Source organism: Rattus norvegicus, chromosome 9 (assembly GCF_021556685.1).
Source record: "Rattus norvegicus strain SHRSP/BbbUtx chromosome 9, alternate assembly SHRSP_T2T, whole genome shotgun sequence".
In the NCBI taxonomy this organism is placed as follows: domain Eukaryota; kingdom Metazoa; phylum Chordata; class Mammalia; order Rodentia; family Muridae; genus Rattus; species Rattus norvegicus.
The window spans coordinates 85048575-85071600 of NC_141542.1; the positions used below are offsets into that span (position 1 = coordinate 85048575).

Here is a 23026-nt window from a genome sequence, read left to right on the forward strand (position 1 = left end):
ACTTTTGTCAAAAATAATAATAAAAAAAAGCAATGGCCCTTACTTGGGTGTTCAAGATCCTACAATACTCAGCCCTGTCCTCCATGCCTCCAGGGTCCTATCTCCTACTTTTATTCATGGCATTGTCCTTTCATGTGTATCCCCTACTGGCTTTGTTTACTGTCTTTATGTTAGGGTGACGAGGTCTTCAATTATATGTAGCATAATTCAGTTACCTATTTTAATTTATGATTTTTCTCCAGTGATGTAGATATCAGTACATATCATTAATTAAAATTAGAGTTAAGAAAATAATACTAATTTATAGTCATATTTTCAGAAGCTTTTGAGCTTGTAAAGCAATGCTTTGGATGTCACAAAGAACTTGAGCATGTCTTTCAACATCGACTCCTTGAAAGGACTAAATGGGATCTGGAGTAGTTGTATGAATTTCTAGATGAGTGGCTCATAGATCAGAAAATCTGATGAAAGAATTGATGTCCTGGCTGGCTCAGACTGATGGGCTGGTCCGTGCAATGTGCCAAAGGTCTCTGAACACATCTATCATATTTGACCTTTTAATCACCGAGGTGGATTAAAGATTTGAAATATGCTTTTTCTTATATGTAAATCGTGCAGTCCTAGAAGAGTAACAAATCCCTAATGGTGGTTAACCACTCAGATTTTGCAAGAATTTGGTAGATAAAACAATGACTCCAAATGAACAGAGTCACATGGGTTGGCAGTGATATAAATGCCAACATATGTAGTTCTAAACCAGTTTTTCACGTAAACACATAGATATACAATCAAACACAGAGTCCACTTGCAATGAGATGTGCCCGCATTTCAATTTTCACCTATCATTGGCTGTGTTATCTCACAGATAGGTTAATTAACCTCTCCTACTGTGACTTTGCTCTTGTACTCTGAATATCACAGATTTTTTTTAAATAAGCATAGATGTTTACATCAGGCTGAGTAATCTATTGTTGATAGTATCAGCACCTTATGTTACCATGCATTGAGCATGAACTACATTCTACATTACAGACTGTTTAGCACAAACCTCCTAGGGTTTGTTCAAATTGCAATATAAATAATATCCTTTGATTTTTATCTTTGAAGGAGAGAAACTAGAAGACAACCTTCGCGATGCCAGAGACGGTTCTTTTATTACACATCAGCTTTCTGGACACTAGCGTGTGGTTAAAATTTAAGGGGAATTTTGCTTGTTTTTAAATTTCTAATTGGCAATTGCTTTGGTTCTGCTATGTGTTATTCTACCACTTCCACAATTAGAGAATTTAAAATACCATTGAGGACATAGCCAATGTACAGAACCATTACCTATTCTCCTGAGTGTCATTCATTCTTCATGGCTGGAACACTTAAGTAAGTGCTGGTAAGACATAAAGGAGAAAAAAATGACAGAAGAAAAGACACAAGCTTTAATTAAGTGCTGGTAAGAGAGGAGGATGTAAGTATTGGAAACTGCTTTGTCTGTCTCTAGCCCATAATATTTACAATTGTTGTGATCTTGAGCAAGGAACTACCTAACAGCTTATTTTCCGAAAAGACATGGAAGACAGATGGTAATACCTACGTCACAGATAGGTTAGATATAATGGACTGGAATACCATATTTTAAATATCTGATATCACTGCTTGTTCCCAACATTGTGTGTAAAAATTATCACAACATAGTAAAGAGAATTAAAGGAGATAGAGTGAAAAAAAAGGCAGATGAAACTCCATAGGACAGGCTGGAAGTGATGAGCTGTGTGATAAAGAACAAGCAGTAGGAAAGAGATGCTTTGTCCAAGCTGGCCTGTGAGGACAAGATTTCACCACACCTTGAAAAAAGTGTGAAGACCAGAGTTTCAGCAAGACTTTTCCTTAAATCTTGAACCCAAAGAAATCTTCCAGATCCTGCAACTCGACAGTGTTCTTACTTCAGAACGGTTACACTGAAGAACGGAAAGGAGCCAGAGGCTATGTCAAGGTGTACTTTCTAAGAGGGAGACAGAGACCCACCGATGGAGGAAATGTTTGTGTGTTTTCAAAGAATTGGATATCATTGATAGTGTGGTCAAGGCCCAAAGGATCCTCTGTATTCGTTAGGTGGCTGGTTAACTGTTTGAGATCCCTAAACGACTATAAACTCTCACATGTTTAGTACGTTAGTAGTGTTGCATTTGACAGACTTGTTATTGAAACCAATATTCCAGTCAAGCACATCACATGGGATCCGAAGCACTGCCTGCATCAGCATTTGTTGAATCTTTCTTTGAAGTCCTTCTCATACCATATCTCCATCCCTAGCTTTCTTTTCTCATAAGGATGTCGTCTTTTGTTCTTCTTCCCCATTGATTGATGGAAACAAATTTGGATCCCAATTTGTTTTGACTTCTTTCAGCTCTCTGGTCTAAGAATTGTCTTCCCACAAGTTTTGTGATTATTGATGAATGAGTACTATGACACCACAGTAATTTTATGTGCATGCACACACAGGTATGCAGGTGTGTCCATGAGTGTGCACACACATATGTAGGAACACATGAGACAACATTTTGATTCAAGGAGATAAGACATCAGTTAGATATAAAAATGTGATAGTTAATAAGGGAAAATTTTGAGAATGTCTATATTTATAATGATTAGCATGAAGAGTAGTTAGTTCTTAAGTGTCAGTGTAAACTGGTTCTTCTTCATTATAGACATGAGAAGGTACCTGTGAGACAGGTGTGAGATATTGTGCGTCAAGAGCCTCTGTTATCACCTTGCTCCAAGAACAGCTCTTGCTCCTCTTTGGATTAATAAGATCTGGCTTTACCGTGGAGTAATAAGATGGACAAAATTATTCTAACTTCCGTAAAAGAAGAAACCATTTCTTCACTATCATTTCTAACCCTGCTAAAAACACAGTGGTATGCCTAAATTGAATAAACCAGCATCTCTTTTACTAAGAGATATTTTCACAGCCCGGCACCCACATGACTTCTTCAACTCAGAAAGACTTCAATTCAAAAATGCCTTATAAGGCCTGTGGTTTGAGGCTCTATAATTATGACGTGGGTCATTAATCTTGTAGCCTCCCTTTTATATTATCTCTGAGATTGAGACAGAGTTTTTGTTACAGATTGCTAGCCTGTAGCAGTCGGTTGGGGAGATGAGACATCCCCGAGACAGATAACAAAGAAAAATGGGTAGCAAATTGGAACAGATTAGGTAGTTCCATAGCACTATATTAAACAAGCCCTTCTGAGGACAGATGTCACACCCTGCATAATACTTCCTTCAAGTTTTCTATCAGCCACCAAGGCTCAGCTGTTAAGAGACTGTGTTTTATGTGTCGCATGTGTCGTGTGTGTGTGCGTGCGTGCATGCGTGCGTGGCTGCCTGCCTGCCAGTCTGTCTGTCTGTCTGTCTGTCTGTCTGTCTCTGCCTCTCTATCTGTTCCTGTCTCACTCTCATTAACTCTATACATTCAAGTCTTCACAGTTAAAGTACAAACAGCCCATAATTAGTGAACACATTTCATTTCTAAAAGGCTACTGCAAGCCTGAGGAATGAAAATGTGATTTTAAAATTGATGGAGGTTAAAAGAAAGTGAACCAGGGATAATTATAATAACTAATAAACCTAAAATGTCTTCATGGGGAATGTTTTTATTAAATCACCTTTGAAGTTCATATACGAAAAGTTCATACACATGAAATCCAGGGATAATGTATTAATAATACATTACAAATCTGATTCCATCAACAAGTTATTTCAGTGGTATTTCATAGTGCTGTAATGCTAGATAGACCCAGAAATTGAGTTATTGTTTATAGAAAAATAAGACAAGTGATTATTTCTCAAGCTGATTATATACCTATGGTATTCTATTACAGATCATGTAAAAACAGATGTAAACCAAATTGCCCATAATTAATCCCTGAATTTTTGTTTTACAAATAGAAACTTTGGCTTTGTAATTATTTGAAAGATAATATTAAAATCATCATCAGTTAATATGTGAAGGAATAAATCACAGTTTAGATGCCTTCTGTTTTCAGTCTGTAATATAAAAGCATGATTCCAGGAATTATAATTTTTATAAAAACATCGAAAAGAACAAACTACTGCAGATCGCAATGATTAGGCCAGAGAAGCTTAATAACTTTTGTCAAACAAGAAGAGATACGTGTGAGAGTCAACCCAGGGATACATGCTTCAAGTTCCAAATACTCAACCAAGATAACCAAGCATTTAATTAGTGCTACAGCCAAGAAGAGAATCATACTTTACTTAAAGAAGAGGTGAATGCCCCAATGACATTAAAATGTACACAGAAAAACAAGCTTTATCTAACATAATACCTAGTTTACGGTGTGATTGTGTGCTAACTGATATTTAGAGGGCTTTATGAGGCAGAGAAATTAATCATCAGTTGAGACTGTAAAGTGAGAAAATGAACAAAGACAGTTATCCAGTCACTTAAGAGATAGATTATCTAAAGTTAGAAAAAGTTGTCTGGCAACCTTTGCAAAAGTCTGTGACGTTTGTGATGAATGAGAAAACAAACAAACAAACAAAAAAAAGCCCCTCCAAAAAACAAAAATCAGGCCAGAAACAAAGGGGCTACATGTGAATGTGAAGAACATTAGAAATGTGTCCCTGTTACAACATCGTTCACTGTCCCAAAAACTCCATGTGCATTTGCTTATAGACTGTGGTGGTGGTTAACTGATTTTCTGTTTCATAAACATGATATGAACTAAATGGTATCAATTAATATTAATATTTCCCACTGAACCAAAGTAGACAGGTCCCTGTTGACAATGACTGTAGAAGTCTGTCTACACTGTTTATATGCTATCACAAATAAATGGCGATATTTCCAATGAACTAGGTGAGATTTAGTGAAATTGAGAACTGTAGACATGTTAATTGTTAATGTTTATTGAAATGGTTTTCCTTATAAAGTCATTTTTTTAACTCTGAAAAGTATACACTGTCTTGTATTTAGATGCCTAATTTACTGCTATATTCTACTTCATATTACAAATTTCAAATTAATTCTATATACCATGAAGACAAAGGCAATGTCTTAACTATATGTGTGTTGTCAGGCCAAGGGCCCCTTTCATACTTGTTAAGAGGAACTCTAGCCTTCTCTGCTTTCATACAGCACTCAAGTTAATTCTACAGAAAAGGTTTTTGAACAAAATACTAGATGAAAATCTACGTTTAATAAAGCATGACGAAGTAGGAAAATAAGAGTGACAGATCAGAAGACCTACTTTTGAGATGGATTTTCTTTTGTGTGTTTTGATTCATTCCTGATACTTCTTTTATATATTTCTTTTACTTGTATTTTAAATAGAACTTTAAGAGAAATGTCACTGCATAATTTCCTCTCCATTTTTTCTTCACTACTTAAAAAGCGTGCCTTCAATTGGCAAAAGAATCACCCCTAAAGAGAACACAATTTCTTCTTTCTTTCTCTTTCCAGGCAGGAGAATTAAATAAGAGCTGCAGAGAGCTGCTAACAACAATTTAGGTGCAAAAGCTCCTTTAGTGGCTCAGCAGCTTGATCTCCAATTTCAGCTCCACCCGAGTCCTTGTGGAGATAGGACAGTCCCTGTCTACCTTCTGAGGTAGTCAGCAGGCTCCCCTCCATGTCTGTTGAAAGTACCAGGAAGGAAATGGTTAAGGAACAGGCAAAAAAAAATACAGAAATAAGAGAGGAAAGGCATGTGCATAACTTTCAGCATGTCATTAAAAAGAGGCTACTTGAATGTCTTCTCTAAAATGTTCTTATTCTATGTAACCTGTTTACTTTGCAGCAAAGTTTTATTGAAATATTGAAAAAAATAGAGTTAATAGAGAAGGGACATAAAAAACCTGAAAATGCTAGCACATTGTGAAATTGAGTTCCCTGCAGTCTCTTTGGCTGATTAAAGATGGGCAGGCACACAGTGATGAAACCTGTGCTGATCAGCTGCAGAGCGGGACAGACACAGCTCTTCCCACATTCTAAACAAACCAGAAAGGACACACAAGGGTAACACTGACTAGTCCGCATAGCTGACATCCAATTCACACGGTTGCTTGAGAACACCAAATAGGTGTTATCTGCAATCTGGGCTTCTTTAAAAACAATCAACTCCGTGTTGCCTGAGAAATCTCTTTCTTTATTAATAGCCAATTTGAATCAAAATGTTTTCTTTGCCCACTCATGATGAGTCTTTGGCTTTATAATAATTTAACTCCTTTTTTTTTTTGGAAATTGTAATGTAATTACAACAGTTATCCTTTCTGTTTCGTAATCAACCCCTACCCTGTACCCTGCCCTACTCTTCTAATTCATGGCTTCTCTTTTCATTGATTGTTATTGCATGCATATATGTATTTTATAACACACTTGCACATATGCATACATGGATGCATATGTGTTCATACACACATGTACACAAACACATACACACATATTTTTAATTTACCTTGAGTACATATCGATATATTTGTGTGTTTCTTTTCATGTTTGACTATTTTGTCACTAAACAAAAAATTGGTGTCACCTTCCCCAGTAAGGACCACCTCCCATGTTCCCACCTTTAATCTGCTGACTGTAGATATTGTTTAAGAAATTTAACTGTTTTTCTTAACCTATCATTTTTTTTTTTTTTTTGAGGTCAGGGAACAAGAACAATGGCAGCCAGACTAGTACTAGCTGACACTCCATTCTTGCTAAGGCTGGGCTGCTGATCGAGCTGATGATTATTTTTTTTTTTATTAACTTGAGTATTTCTTATATACATTTCGAGTGTTATTCCCTTTCCCGGTTTCCGGGCAAACATCCCCCTCCCCCCTCCCCTTCCTTATGGGTGTTCCCCTCCCAACCCTCCCACCATTGCCGCCCTCCCCCCATAGACTAGTTCACTGGGGGTTCAGTCTTAGCAGGACCCAGGGCTTCCCCTTCCACTGGTGCTCTTACTAGGATATTCATTGCTACCTATGGGGTCAGAGTCCAGGGTCAGTCCACGTATAGTCTTTAGGTAGTGGCTTATTCCCTGGAAGCTCTGGTTGCTTGGCATTGTTGTACTTTTGGGGTCTCGAGCCCCTTCAAGCTCTTCCAGTTCTTTCTCTGATTCCTTCAATAGGGGACCTATTCTCAGTTCAGTGGTTTGCTGCTGGCATTCGCCTCTGTATTTGCTGTATTCTGGCTGTGTCTCTCAGGAGCGATCTACATCCGGCTCCTGTCGGTCTGCACTTCTTTGCTTCATCCATCTAGTCCAATTGGGTGGCTGTATATGTATGGGCCAAATGTGGGGCAGGCTCTGAATGGGTGTTCCTTCAGTCTCTGTTTTAATCTTTGCGTCTCCCTTCCCTGCCAAGGGTATTCTTTTTCCTCATTTAAAGAAGGAGTGAAGCATTCACATTTTTTTTCTGCATTCAATGGCTTTACCATGTATACAAAATTTACATGTTATAGTTATTTAAATTTAATTAACAGTACACTAAATATATAGCTAATTTGATAATTGTGGTTCACTGAAAATTGTTCAGGATATTTTGGAAAGGTTTGTTGAGGTTGAAACTAAATAAAATAGTTAAAGCATGCATCGTGATTCGTATTCTTGCCCCAAAACCATCCTATAATCCGCATGATGATGATATCACCACCTTCAAATGTCTACACACAAGTTTGTAATCACTTCCTCCTTCCATATATGCCTCAGACTCCAGACAAACACTTAGAGGATTTATTACCTGTCATTATAGATAAGCTTGCATTTCCTACAGATGTATATAACTGGATCCATTCAGAATGTATATCCCCAGGACCCCTCCTCTAAACTTGGAAGCATCATTTTCAGATAGATGTCAAGTGCCTGTTGACTCACTAGATCTGCCCTTTGTTTGACTGAGTAGTTTTTCCACTCGATAGCTATGGTGAAATCTCACTTGTCCACTAATGATGACAATTTAAGATGTGTTAGCATTTCAGCTCTCGCTAGAAAGTGTCTATCACATTGATATGTGTTACTAAAGACACAGTACTCATTTTTCTTGGATAAACACCTATAGTGTTGATGCTTAGAGCATCCAACATCAAAACATGGAACTAGAAAAGGTACCATAAGATTGATTTTTACAAAGTAGTTGTGACATTTCAAAGTCCTATATGCACAGCAGCAGAAAACTCATGTTCTTTCACGATTGTGCCAGTCTTTAATTTTATCATTAAAATGTATGAGTGGTTCTGTAGCACTTGGTGTGCATTTAACTGTTGACATGATTAAGTGCATTTTGTGTTTTTTAATAGTTAAATATAAATTAGTAGTTTTGCTCATATGTTAACTGCTTTTCTGCTTTGTGTGGTATCAAAATTTTAAGTCCTTTAACATCCTGAAGGCAGATTATCCATCATGTATGACGTGCTCACATTTCCTGCCACTTTGGTTCTTTAAAACATGATGTCTTTTAAAAGACAGAGGTTCTTAAATTTGATGAAGCCCAGTTTTCATTTTCTTTCTTTTATATATGGCGGTTTTGTGCCACGACTGAGCAATGTTTGCTTAAGCCACATTAAGACTTTTTCTTATGATCATCCGTCTTGAGTTTCGTTTGTTCTAGGGATCTAGGGTAATTCAAGCATTTGGGCTAATAGCCACTTATCAATGAGTGCATACCATGTATGTCTTTCTGTGATTGGGTTAGTTCACTCAGGATGATATTTTCCAGTTCCAACCATTTGCCTACGAATTTCATAAACTCGTTGTTTTTGATAGCTGAGTAGTATTCCATTGTGTAGATGTACCACATTTTCTGTATCCATTCCTCTGTTGAAGGGCATCTGGGTTCTTTCCATTTTCTGGCTATTATAAATAAGGCTGCGATGAACATAGTGGAGCATGTGTCTCTTTTATATGTTGAGGCATCTTTTGGGTATATGCCCAAGAGAGGTATAGCTGGATCCTCAGGCAGTTCAATGTCCAATTTTCTGAGGAACCTCCAGACTGATTTCCAGAATGGTTTTACCAGTCTGCAATCCCACCAACAATGGAGGAGTGTTCCTCTTTCTCCACAACCTCGCCAGCATCTGCTGTCACCTGAGTTTTTGATCTTAGCCAATCGCACTGGTGTGAGGTGAAATCTCAGGGTTGTTTTGATTTGCATTTCCCTTATGACTAAAGATGTTGAACATTTCTTTAGGTGTTTCTCAGCCATTCGGTATTCCTCAGCTGTGAATTCTTTGTTTAGCTCTGAACCCCATTTTTTAATAGGGTTATTTGTTTCCCTGCGGTCTAACTTCTTGAGTTCTTTGTATATTTTGGATATAAGGCCTCTATCTGTTGTAGGGTTGGTAAAGATCTTTTCCCAATCTGTTGGTTGCCGTTTTGTCCTAACCACAGTGTCCTTTGCCTTACAGAAGCTTTGCAGTTTTATGAGATCCCATTTGTCGATTCTTGATCTTAGAGCATAAGCCATTGGTGTTTTGTTCAGGAAATTTTTTCCAGTGCCCATGTGTTCCAGATGCTTCCCTAGTTTTTCTTCTATTAGTTTGAGTGTGTCTGGTTTGATGTGGAGGTCCTTGATCCTCTTCGACTTAAGCTTTGTACAGGGTGATAAGCATGGATCGATCTGCATTCTTCTACATGTTGCCCTCCAGTTGAACCAGCACCATTTGCTGAAAATGCTATCTTTTTTCCATTGGATGGTTTTGGCTCCTTTGTCAAAAATCAAGTGACCATAGGTGTGTGGGTTCATTTCTGGGTCTTCAATTCTATTCCATTGGTCTATCTGTCTGTCTCTGTACCAATACCATGCAGTTTTTATCACTATTGCTCTGTAATACTGCTTGAGTTCAGGGATAGTGATTCCCCCTGAAGTCCTTTTATTGTTGAGGATAGCTTTAGCTATCCTGGGTTTTTTGTTATTCCAGATGAATTTGCAAATTGTTCTGTCTAACTCTTTGAAGAATTGGATTGGTATTTTGATGGGGATTGCATTGAATCTGTAGATTGCTTTTGGTAAAATGGCCATTTTTACTATATTAATCCTGCCAATCCATGAGCATGGGAGATCTTTCCATCTTCTGAGGTCTTCTTCAATTTCTTTCCTCAGTGTCTTGAAGTTCTTATTGTACAGATCTTTTACTTGCTTGGTTAAAGTCACACCGAGGTACTTTATATTATTTGGGTCTATTATGAAGGGTGTCGTTTCCCTAATTTCTTTCTCAGCTTGTTTCTCTTTTGTATAGAGGAAGGCAACTGATTTATTTGAGTTAATTTTATACCCAGCCACTTTGCTGAAGTTGTTTATCAGCTTTAGTAGTTCTCTGGTGGAACTTTTGGGATCACTTATATATACTATCATGTCATCTGCAAATAGTGATATTTTGACCTCTTCTTTTCCGATCTGTATCCCTTTGATCTCCTTTTGTTGTCTGATTGCTCTGGCTAGAACTTCAAGAACTATATTGAATAAGTAGGGAGAGAGTGGGCAGCCTTGTCTAGTCCCTGATTTTAGTGGGATTGCTTCAAGTTTCTCTCCATTTAGTTTAATGTTAGCAACTGGTTTGCTGTATATGGCTTTTACTATGTTTAGGTATGGGCCTTGAATTCCTATTTTTTCCAGGACTTTTATCATGAAGGGGTGTTGAATTTTGTCAAATGCTTTCTCAGCATCTAATGAAATGATCATGTGGTTCTGTTCTTTCAGTTTGTTTATATAATGGATCACGTTGATGGTTTTCCGTATATTAAACCATCCCTGCATGCCTGGGATGAAGCCTACTTGATCATGGTGGATGATTGTTTTGATGTGCTCTTGAATTCGGTTTGCCAGAATTTTATTGAGTATTTTTGCGTCGATATTCATAAGGGAAATTGGTCTGAAGTTCTCTTTCTTTGTTGTGTCTTTGTGTGGTTTAGGTATAAGAGTAATTGTGGCTTCATAGAAGGAATTCGGTAGGGCTCCATCTGTTTCAATTTTGTGGAATAGTTTGGATAATATTGGTATGAGGTCTTCTATGAAGGTTTGATAGAATTCTGCACTAAACCCGTCTGGACCTGGGCTCTTTTTGGTTGGGAGACCTTTAATGACTGCTTCTATTTCCTTAGGAGTTATGGGGTTGTTTAACTGGTTTATCTGTTCCTGATTTAACTTTGATACCTGGTATCTGTCTAGGAAATTGTCCATTTCCTGAAGATTTTAAAGTTTTGTTGAATATAGGTTTTTATAGTAAGTTCTGATGATTTTTTGAATTTCCTCTGAATCTGTAGTTATGTCTCCCTTTTCATTTCTGATTTTGTTAATTTGGATGCACTCTCTGTGTCCTCTCGTTAGTCTGGCTAAGGGTTTATCTATCTTGTTGATTTTCTCAAAGAACCAACTTTTGGTTCTGTTGATTCTTTCTATGGTCCTTTTTGTTTCTACTTGGTTGATTTCAGCTCTGAGTTTGATTATTTCCTGCCTTCTACTCCTCCTGGGTGTATTTGCTTCTTTTTGTTCTAGAGCTTTTAGGTGTGCTGTCAAGCTGCTGACATATGCTCTTTCCTGTTTCTTTCTGCAGGCACTCAGCGCTATGAGTTTTCCTCTTAGCACAGCTTTCATTGTGTCCCATAAGTTTGAGTATGTTGTATCTTCATTTTCATTAAATTCTAAAAAGTTTTTAATTTCTTTCTTTATTTCTTCCTTGACCAGGTTATCATTGAGTAGAGCATTGTTCAATTTCCACGTATATGTGGGCATTCTTCCCTTATTGTTATTGAAGACCAGTTTTAGGCCGTGGTGGTCCGATAGCACGCATGGGATTATTTCTATCTTTCTGTACCTGTTGAGGCCCGTTTTTTGACCGATTATATGGTCAATTTTGGAGAAAGTACCATGAGGAGCTGAGAAGAAGGTATATCCTTTTGTTTTAGGATAGAATGTTCTATAAATATCCGTTAAGTCCATTTGGCTCATGACTTCTCTTAGTCTGTCGACATCACTGTTTAATTTCTGTTTCCATGATCTGTCCACTGATGAGAGTGGGGTGTTGAAATCTCCCACTATTATTGTGTGAGGTGCAATGTGTGTTTTGAGCTTTAGTAAGGTTTCTTTTACGTATGTAGGTGCCCTTGTATTTGGGGCATAGATATTTAGGATTGAGAGTTCATCTTGGTGGATTTTTCCTTTGATGAATATGAAGTGTCCTTCCTTATCTTTTTTGATGACTTTTAGTTGGAAATTGATTTTATTTGATATTAGAATGGCTACTCCAGCTTGCTTCTTCTGACCATTTGCTTGGAAAGTTGTTTTCCAGCCTTTCACTCTGAGGTAGTGTCTGTCTTTGTCTCTGAGGTGTGTTTCCTGTAGGCAGCAGAATGCAGGGTCCTCGTTGCGTATCCAGTTTGTTAATCTATGTCTTTTTATTGGGGAGTTGAGGCCATTGATATTGAGAGATATTAAGGAATAGTGATTATTGTTTCCCTTTATATTCATATTTGGATGTGAGGTTATGTTTGTGTGCTTTCATTCTCTTTGTTTTGTTGCCAAGACGATTAGTTTCTTGCTTCTTCTAGGGTATAGCTTGCCTCCTTATGTTGGGCTTTACCATTTATTATCCTTTGTAGTGCTGGATTTGTAGAAAGATATTGTGTAAATTTGGTTTTGTCATGGAATATCTTGGTTTCTCCATCAATGTTAATTGAGAGTTTTGCTGGATACAGTAACCTGGGCTGGCATTTGTGTTCTCTTAGGGTCTGCATGACATCAGTCCAGGATCTTCTGGCCTTCATAGTTTCTGGCGAGAAGTCTGGTGTGATTCTGATAGGTCTCCCTTTATATGTTACTTGACCTTTTTCCCTTACTGCTTTTAATATTCTTTCTTTATTTTGTGCGTTTGGTGTTTTGACAATTATGTGACGGGAGGTGTTTCTTTTCTGGTCCAATCTATTTGGAGTTCTGTAGGCTTCTTGTATGCCTATGGGTATCTCTTTTTTTAGGTTAGGGAAGTTTTCTTCTATGATTTTGTTGAAGATATTTACTGGTCCTTTGAGCTGGGAGTCTTCACTCTCTTCTATACCTATTATCCTTAGGTTTGATCTTCTCATTGAGTCCTGGATTTCCTGTATGTTTTGGACCAGTAGCTTTTTCCGCTTTACATTATCTTTGACAGTTGAGTCAATGATTTCTATGGAATCTTCTGCTCCTGAGATTCTCTCTTCCATCTCTTGTATTCTGTTGGTGAAGCTTGTATCTACAGCTCCTTGTCTCTTCTTTTGGTTTTCTATATCCAGGGTTGTTTCCATGTGTTCTTTCTTGATTGCTTCTATTTCCATTTTTAATTCCTTCATCTGTTTGATTGTGTTTTCCTGGAATTCTTTCAGGGATTTTTGCCATTCCTCTCTGTAGGCTTCTACTTGTTTATTAATGATTTCCTGTGTTTCCCTAAGTGTGTTCATGTCTTTCTTGAAGTCCTCCAGCATCATGATCAAATATGATTTTGAAACTAGATCTTGCTTTTCTGGTGTGTTTGGATATTCCATGTTTGTTTTGGTGGGAGAATTGGGCTCCGAGGATGGCATGCAGTCTTGGTTTCTGTTGCTTGGGTTCCTGCGCTTGCCTCTCGCCATCAGATTATCTCTAGTGTTACTTTGTTCTGCTATTTCTGACAGTGGCTAGACTGTCCTATAAGCCTGTGTGTCAGGAGTGCTGTAGACCTGTTTTCCTCTCTTTAGTCAGTTATGGGGACAGTGTGTTCTGCTTTCGGGCGTGTAGTTTTTCCTCTCTACAGGTCTTCAGCTGTTCCTGTGGGCCTGTGTCTTGAGTTCACCAGGCAGCTTTCTTGCAGCAGAAAATTTGGTCTTACCTGTGGTCCCGAGGCTCAGGTTCGCTCGTGGGGTGCTGCCCAGGGGCTCTCTGCAGCGGCAGCAACCAGGAAGACCTGTGCCGCCCCTTCCGGGAGCTTCAGTGCACCAGGGTTCCAGATGGTCTTTGGCTTTTTCCTCTGGCGTCCGAGATGTGTGTGCAGGGAGCAGTCTCTTCTGGTTTCCCAGGCTTGTCCGCCTCTCTGAAGGTTTAGCTCTCCCTCCCACGGGATTTGGGTGCAGAGAACTGTTTATCCGGTCTGTTTCTTTCAGGTTCCGGAGGTGTCTCAGGCGCAGAAGTCCTGCCGCTCCTGGGCCCTCCCCCACGGGAGCCCAGAGGCCTTATACAGTTTCCTCTTGGGCCAGGGATGTGGGCAGGGGTGAGCAGTGTTGGTGGTCTCTTCCGCTCTGCAGCCTCAGGAGTGCCCACCTGACCAGGCGGTTGGGTCTCTCTCTCACCGGGTCTGGGAGCAGAGAGCTGCTGCGGGCCGGGATCCGCGGGTGTGGGACTTCCGGTAAACACACACCGTGCCTCCTAGAGAAATTCTGCTTCCGTGTCCCAAGCTCACCAGGCAGCTTTCTTGCAGCAGAAAATTTGGTCTTACCTGTGGTCCCGAGGCTCAGGTTCGCTCGTGGGGTGCTGCCCAGGGGCTCTCTGCAGCGGCAGCAACCAGGAAGACCTGTGCCGCCCCTTCCGGGAGCTTCAGTGCACCAGGGTTCCAGATGGTCTTTGGCTTTTTCCTCTGGCGTCCGAGATGTGTGTGCAGGGAGCAGTCTCTTCTGGTTTCCCAGGCTTGTCTGCCTCTCTGAAGGTTAGGTCTCCCTCCCACGGGATTTGGGTGCAGAGAACTGTTTATCCGGTCTGTTTCTTTCAGGTTCCGGAGGTGTCTCAGGCGCAGAAGTCCTGCCGCTCCTGGGCCCTCCCCCACGGGAGCCCAGAGGCCTTATACAGTTTCCTCTTGGGCCAGGGATGTGGGCAGGGGTGAGCAGTGTTGGTGGTCTCTTCCGCTCTGCAGCCTCAGGAGTGCCCACCTGACCAGGCGGTTGGGTCTCTCTCTCACCGGGTCTGGGAGCAGAGAGCTGCTGCGGGCCGGGATCCGCGGGTCTTAACCTATCATTTTATTGTAATCTTAATATTTCCAGAGTTAGAATTATATGGATATTCACAAGTATAAGAACACATCGCATCTTTCTGTGAAGATATAAAATACCAAATAGTAGAATATCACAAAAGATATTTTACATTTAATCAATTCAGATAATATTACTTCTTTAATATTTTGTCATTGTATGACATTTGAAAATTATTAAAAAATCAATAAAGACATTTTCCTATGCAGGAGAATCACAAGTTTCTGGTTACCCTGATCTATCAGACTTTGTTTCAAAAAAAATAAACAAAAATATGATTAATGGACCTGGGAGGCAGAAAGGAGGGAGAGGGAAAAGGGGGGAAGGATCAGGAATTGGAAGGGACAGAAGTACAGAGGGTCAGGAAATTGAATGGAGGTATGTAGCGGTGGGGAATGGGAACTGGGGTAGCCACTTGTAATTCCCGGACTCTAAGGAAGTGAGAGGCTCCCAGGACACAACAGTAATGACTTTAGCCAAAATACACAACAAAGGGATGTACAACCTGTAGAGACCATCACCAGTAGCTAGGCACAGCCCCTAGTTAAGGGATGGAGCCACCCACCCATCTCAAAATTTGTAACCCAGAAATGTTCCTGTTCAAAGGAATGACAGGGACAAAAAATAGAACAAAGACTGAGGGAAAGGCCAAACAGAAATCGCCCCACCTAGGGACCCATCCCATCTGCAGACACCAACCTCCCCCTACCCCCAGTATTGCTGATGCCAAGAAGTCCTTGTTGACAGAAGCCTGCTATGGCCGTTCCCTGAGAGGTTTTATCAGCACCTGACCAATACAGATGAAGATACTCACACTCAACTATTAGACTGAGCCCAGGGACCCCAAAAGAAGAGCTAGGAAAGGATTAAAGAGCTGAAGGGGATTGCAACCCTATAGGAAAAACAATATCAAGAAACAGAACCCCTCCGAGCTCCCAGGGAATAAGCAGCAGCCAAAGAGTATACATGGAGGGATCCATGGCTCCAGCTACATATGTAGCAGAGGATGGCTTATTCTGACATCAAGGCTAGGGAAGACCCTTGGTTCTATGGAGGCTTGATGCCCAAGCTATGGGGATGCTAAAGAAGTGAGGCAGGAGTGGGTTGAGGAGCAGTCTCATAGGGGAAAAGGGGAGGGGCGAGAAGGAGGATGAGATGGGGGGGTTAGTGGAGGGGTAACCAGGGCGGGGGATATCACTTGAAATGTAAATGAATAAAAGAATTAAGAAAAAATTAAAAATATAATTAAGAGATAACTAACTTGAATAAATAAATAAGTTGAAAAAGATACCTAAATATACTTAATATTTATTATTAAAGGGTGTATAAATACTGAGTTCAAATTCAATATACACGCTGCTCCATAATAGGATTTCCTAATCAGGTTCCAGCATAAGAGGTTTTTCTTTTTTTCTTTTATTGGATATTTTTTATTTACATTACAAATGTTATTCCCTTTCCCGGTTTCCAGGACATAAGCCCCCTATCCCATCTCCCACCCCTTCCTCTATAAGGATGTTCCCTTCCCCATCCACACCCCCTTCCTGTCCACTCTGATATTCTCCTACACTGGGGGGTCCAGCCCTGGCAGGATCAAGGGCTTCTCCTTCCATTGGTGCCCAACAAGGCCATCCTCTGCTACATATGCAGCTGGAGCCATGGGTTTCTCCATGTGTAGTCTTTTGGTAGTGGTTTAGTCCCTGGGAGCTCTGGTTGGTTGGCATTGTTGTTCTTATGGGGTTGCAATCTCCTTCAGCTCTTTCAATCCTTACTCTAATTCCTGCAATGGGGATCCCGTTCTCAGTTCAGTGATTTGCTGCTAGGAGTCGTCTCTGTATTTGACATGCTCTGCTGCACCTCTCAGGTGACAGCTATATCAGACTCTGTCAGCGTGTACTTCTTAGTTTCATCAATCTTATCTAGTTTTGGTGGCTGTATACCTATGTGGGGCAGGCTCTCAATGGCCAATCTTTGCCTCCATATTGCCTCCTATGAATATTTTTGTTCCCCCTTTTACGAAGGAGTGAAATATCCACATTTTGGTCCTCCTTTTTGAGCTTCATGTGATCTATGGATTGTATTTTGGTTAATTCAAGCATTTGGGCTAATATACACTTACCAGAGAGTGCATACCATGTGTGTTTTTCTGTGATTGGGTTACTTCACTAAGGATGATATTTTCTAGTTCAATCCATTTGCCTATGAATTTCATTAAGTCATTGTTTTTGATAGCTAAGTAGTACTCCATTGTGCAGATGTACCAAATTTTCTATACCCATTCCTTTGTTGAAGGGCATCTGGGTTCTTTCCAGCTTCTGACTATTATAAATAAGGCTGCTATGAACATAGTGGAGCATATGTCTTTGTTGTATATTAGAGCATCTTTTGGGTATATACCCAGGAGAGGTATAGCTGGGTCCTCAGGTAGTGCAATGTCCAATTTTCTGGGGAATCTCCAGACTGGTTTCCAGAGTGTTTGTACCAGTTTGCAGTCCCACCAATAATGGAGGAGTGTTCCTCTTTCTCCACATCCTTGCCAGCATCTGTTATCACCTGAGCTTTTGATAGTAGCCATTCTGATTATTATGAAGTTGAATCTCAGGGTTGCTTTGATTTGTATTTCCCTGATGACTAAGGATATTGAGAATATCTTTAGTTACATCTTAGCCCTTCGATATTCCTCAGCTGAGAATTCTTTGTTTAGCTCTATACCCCATTTTTTACTCTGGATTCTAACTTCTTGAGTTCTTTATATTTCGGATATAAGCCCTCTATCAGTTGTAGGATTGGAAAAGATCTTTTCCCAATCTGTTGGTTGCTGTTTTGTCCCAATGACAGCATCCTTTGCCTTACAGAAGCTTTGCAGTTTTATGAGGTCCTATTTGTTGGTTCTTGATCTTAGAAATAAGGCATTGTTGTTTTGTTTAGGAAAATTTCCCCAGTGTCCATTTGATCTTGACCCTTCCTCACTTTTTCTTCTATTAGTTTCAGTGTATCTGGTTTTATGTGGAGATCCTTGATCCATTTGGACTTAAGCTTTGTACAGGGCAATAAGAATGAATCAATTTGCATTCTTCTACATGCTGACCTCCAGTTGAATCCATACCATTTGTTGAAAATGCTATCTTTTTTTCCATTGGATGGTTTTAGCTCCTTTGTCAAATATCAAGTGACCATAGGTGTGTGGGTTCATTTCTGGGTCTTCAATTCTATTCCACTGATCTATCTGCCTGTTCTGTACCAATACCATGCAGAGTTTTTTTTGTTGTTGTTTTTCTTTTTTTTTTAATCACTGTTGCTCTGTAATACAGCTTGAGGTCAGGATGGTGAAGTTCTTTTATTGTTCAGGATAGTTTTTGCTATCCTGAGTTTTTGTTATTTCAAATGTATTTGCATATTGCTCTTTCTAACTCTATGAAGAATTGAGTTAGAATTTTGATGGGGATGGCATTGAATCTGTAGATTGCTTTTGGCAAAATGGCCACTTTTACTGTATTAATCCTACCGATCCAGAAGTATGGGAGGTCTTTCCATCTTCTGAGATCTTCTTCAATTTCTTTCTTCTGAGACTTGAAGTTCTTGTCATACAGATCTTTCACTTGCTTGGTTAGAGTCACTCCAAAGTATTTTATGTTATTTGAGACTACTGTGAAGAGTATCATTCCCTTAATTTCCTTAATTTCCTTAATTAATCCTTTGAGTCGAGGAAGACTAGTGATTTGTTTGACTTAATTTAATACCAAGCCTTTTATACCAAGTCACTTTGCTAAGGCTTAGTAGTTCTCTGGTGGAACTTTTGGGGTCACTTAAGTATACTATCATATCATCCGCAAATAGTGATGTTTTGATTTCTTCCTTTTCAATTTGTATCCCTTTAACCTCCTTTCGTTGTCTGATTGCTCTGGCTAGGACTTTGAGTACTATATTGACTAAGTAGGGAGAGAGTGAGCAGCCTTGTCTATTCCCTGGTTTCAGTGGGATTGCTTCAAGTTTCTCTCCATTTATTATTTTTTTTTTTGTTGCCTACTGGTTTGCTGTATATTGCTTTTACTATGATTAGGTATGGGCCTTGAATTCCTGACCTTTTCAGGACTTTTGTCATGAAGGGGTGTTGAATTTTGTCAAATGCTTTCTCAGCATCTAATGAAATGATCCTTTTTTTAGTTTGTTTACATAGTGGATTACATTGATGGATTTCCCTATATTTAACTATACCTGCATCAATGGGATAAAGCCTACTGGATCATGATGGATGGTTGTTTTGATGTGTTCTAAGTTCTCTTTTTATTTTATACTCACTGCTACAGCTGAAGTCCCATAGTCATTCTCACACACTGATAGCAGGAGATTTTAGTACCCAACTCTCCCCAGTAGACAGTTCATTCACACAAAATCTAAACAGAAATGCTGGAGCTAACGTACATTATATACCAAATGAACGTAACAGATATTTACAGAACATTTGTACAAATATTCTCATTTCTGTGAGAGGACCAGTGGGAATCTAATTGGAGGAAAACAGCTTGCTGATTTCAGTAAGTATAGAGAACACAATAAAAAAAAATTGTCTGTTGTGTCTGTCATTCACTTGAGGATTGCCTCCACATTTTACCCAAACACAAAGAATATTTTTTCTTCTCAGCACCTCATTGAAATTTCTCTGCAACTGACCACATATGCAGACACGAGGCAAGTCTGGACAGATACAAGAAAGTTGAAATAACTCCCTGCTTCCTATCAATACCAGAAAGCTTACAAACTGATGGAAACTGAGTAACTCTGTACTGGGTGCACCCACCCATCTCAAAAATATTTACCCAGAATTGCTCCTGTCTAAAGGAAATATAGGGACAAAGAGTGGAGCAGAGACTGAAGGAAAGGCCATTCAGAGACTGCCCCACCTGGGAAGTCATCTCATATGCAGCCACTAAACCCAGACACTATTGGTTGTGTGAAGAAGTGCTTGCTGACAGGAGCCTGATATAGTGGTCTCCTGAGAGGCTGTGCCAGAGCCTGACAAATACAAAGGTGGATGCTCACAGCCAAGCACTGGACTGAGAACAGGATCCCCAATGGAGGGGAGGACTGAGCTTAAGCGACTTGCCACCCCATAGGAAGAACAACAATATCAACTAATCAGACCCCTTCCCTCAGAGCTTCCAGGGACCCATGGCTTCATCTGCATATGTAGCAGAGGATAGATGACCTTATCTGGCATCAATGGGAGGGAGGCCCTTGGTCCTGAGAAGGCTCCTTGACCCAGAGTAAGGGAATGCTAGGGAGGTGAGTGGGGGAGGGGTGGGTTGTGGAGCATCCTCATAGACACAATGGGGGTCCGGTGGGGAATGGGATAGGGGATTTGCAGATGGGAAACCTGGAAGTAAGATAAGGTCAGATTGCTTTCACACATAGCTGGTGACATGGAGGAGGAGGAAGAGATCTTATATTAGCAACTTAACAGCACACCAGAAAACCCTAGAAAAAAATAAACAACTTAACAACACACGTGAAAGCTCTCAAAGTGAGGGCTGAACTGAATGAAACAAAAAAGGGGAACAATACAAATAATCAATGAAACAAACAGATGGTTCTGCGAAAAAATGAAAAGAGAGGCAAACTCTTATAAAATTAACTAAAAGTCACAGAGAATATCCAGTTCAATACAACAGTAATGTAAGTACCATATTCACCAAGGATATGTCATATCCACCAAGGATTAAAGTTGGAAATAACAATAATAAAACCAGAAAGGAAAAGACAGGCATTACAGACACCAAGGAAATCCAGAAAATCATGAAATTAGAAATTAGAAAAATCTGAAGAAATTTAGACATTTTACATATTTTATGCTCATGCCCATATAATTATTTATAATAAACACTTGTTAAACTATGACAATATATATACTTTCAGATGAGCTAAGTAAAGTCTCCATTCCATAATAAAGAACAGATTTCCTTGTTCTGACCACAAGAACTGAACTTGAGATCTGTAAGAAATAAATTACACCTTTGTAGAATTCAGAAAGTAATTATACTTCTCTAATTCATAGACATTTTTTGCTTCAAATGTTGTCTGATAATAAGTCACCACAGAAGATGCAAACGGGATCTGTTTGGAAAATTCTGCTCTTGGGGTCAATGAGTTCACTTTGGTGTCTAGGAAAGGAGCGAGAGAACACCAGCTAGACGTGAACTAATTTACTCATCACATCCTCAAGTGCTAAGTGTGAGAGGCACTAACCTGGGACCCTCTCTTTATGGTGTAGAGACAAATGTCTTCAGTTTTCGGACCTCACTTCGTGTGTTGCTGTTGTTATATAGTTTGAGTTTTATTTAGCTTTAATTAACTATACACTTGCCTGGGATTTATGAAGACTGATCTGTATATTGTGAAACCCTGGACAGTAAAATCGAACATCTCAGAGATTTGACTCTGGGGCAGGGGCTTGTCTCTTTAGTGTAGCTTTCGCTACAGAATGGAAAAATACCTTAAGTTCTACCAAGAAGATGGGTATTTCTCCAACATTTTTTATCTTTTTTTTAAAAGATTTATTTATTTCTTATATGTAAGTACACTGTAGCTGTTCAGACACACCAGAAGAGGGCATCAGATCTCATTACAGATGGTTGTGAGCCACCATGTGGTTGCTGGAATTTGAACTGAGGACCTTTGGAAGAGCAGTCAGTGCTCTTAACCATTGAGCCATCTCTCCAGCCCCCATTTTTGATCTTTTATATTTTCATCTTATTTTTTTACATCTTCAAAGTTTTTTATGTTTTTTTAATTGGATATTTTTAAATTTACATTTCAAATGTTATTACCTTTCCCGGTTTCCTGGATATAAGCCCTATCCCACCTTCGTTCCCCTCCCCATCCACACTCCCTTCCCTCTCCCTCCGACATTCCCCTACACTGGGGATCCAACCTGGCAGGACCAAGGGCTTCTCCTTCCATTGGTGCCCAACAAGGCCATCCTCTGCTACATATGCAGCTGGAGCTATGGGTCTCTCCATGTGTACTCTTTTGGTAGTGGCTTACTCCCTGGGAGCTCTGGTTGGTTGGCATTGTTGTTCTTATGGTGTTGCAAGCCCCTTCAGCTCTTTCAGTCCTTTCTCTAATTCCTTCAACGGGATCCCGTTCTCAGTTCAGTGGTTTGCTGTTAGCATTTGCCTCTGTATTTGACCTGCTCTGGCTGTGTCTCTCAGAAGACATCTATATCCAGTTCCTGTCAGCATGTACTTCTTAGCCAAGATATTCAATGACAAAATCAAATTTATACAATATCTTTCTACAAATCCAGCCCCACAAAGGATAATAGATGGGAAACTCTAACACACAGAGGGAAACTACAGCCTAGAAAAAGCAAGAAAGTAATCTCCTTGCAATGAAACCAAAGGAAGAGAGACACATAAACATAATTCCATCTCTAACAATGAAAATAACAGGAAGCCACAATCACTATTTTCAAAGTTTTAATTACTATACTCATACACAGTTACATATTTTTCTCTCTGCCCTCTTTTAGTGAAAATAGATTCATTTCTCACATAATATATCTTGATTATGGTTTCCTTTCTCTCTGTCCCTCCTATTTGGTTCCTCGTTACCTTGTTTCCTATCTATATTTTCTCTCTTTCTATCTCTCATTTAAAGAGCCAGGTCTCTAAGAGAATAGACAGATCCCCAACTGCTCATCTCTTGTCAACAAATGAAGCTTCCAATACCAGGATTGGGTTCTATCTCAGTGTGTTGTTGTCCAAAGGGTTCCATGGGAACATCCAAGCCCAGGCTGTTGTAAACAAAAGGTTGTTTTCCACAAACACACAATACCTACACAAATCATTGAAAATAGAGAAGTTGAGCTGGCGCACACAGAGAGCCTTCACCCATACTCCTTCAGGGCAGGAGGGTGCTGTGCATGCTCCCACAGCAGAAACATAAAACGACAAAGTGAGCCACAAACCGTGTGTCTATAAAAGTGTACTGCCTGCAGGATATGCTAGGGCATTGGTGGTGCAAAGCTTGTGGAGTAACCACCCATATCTGATATGACTCAAGGC

General features: G+C 39.7%; 1 protein-coding gene and 1 non-coding gene across 7 annotated transcripts in view; both read right to left on the minus strand.

Annotated features, from left to right (window-relative positions):
• Positions 1-23026, minus strand: part of Erbb4 (erb-b2 receptor tyrosine kinase 4) — a 1069446-nt gene that overhangs the window by 337892 nt on the left and 708528 nt on the right.
• Positions 5031-5161, minus strand: LOC120094945 (U6atac minor spliceosomal RNA). The gene has a single exon (XR_015630056.1). It is a non-coding gene; the product is annotated as a U6atac minor spliceosomal RNA (small nuclear RNA).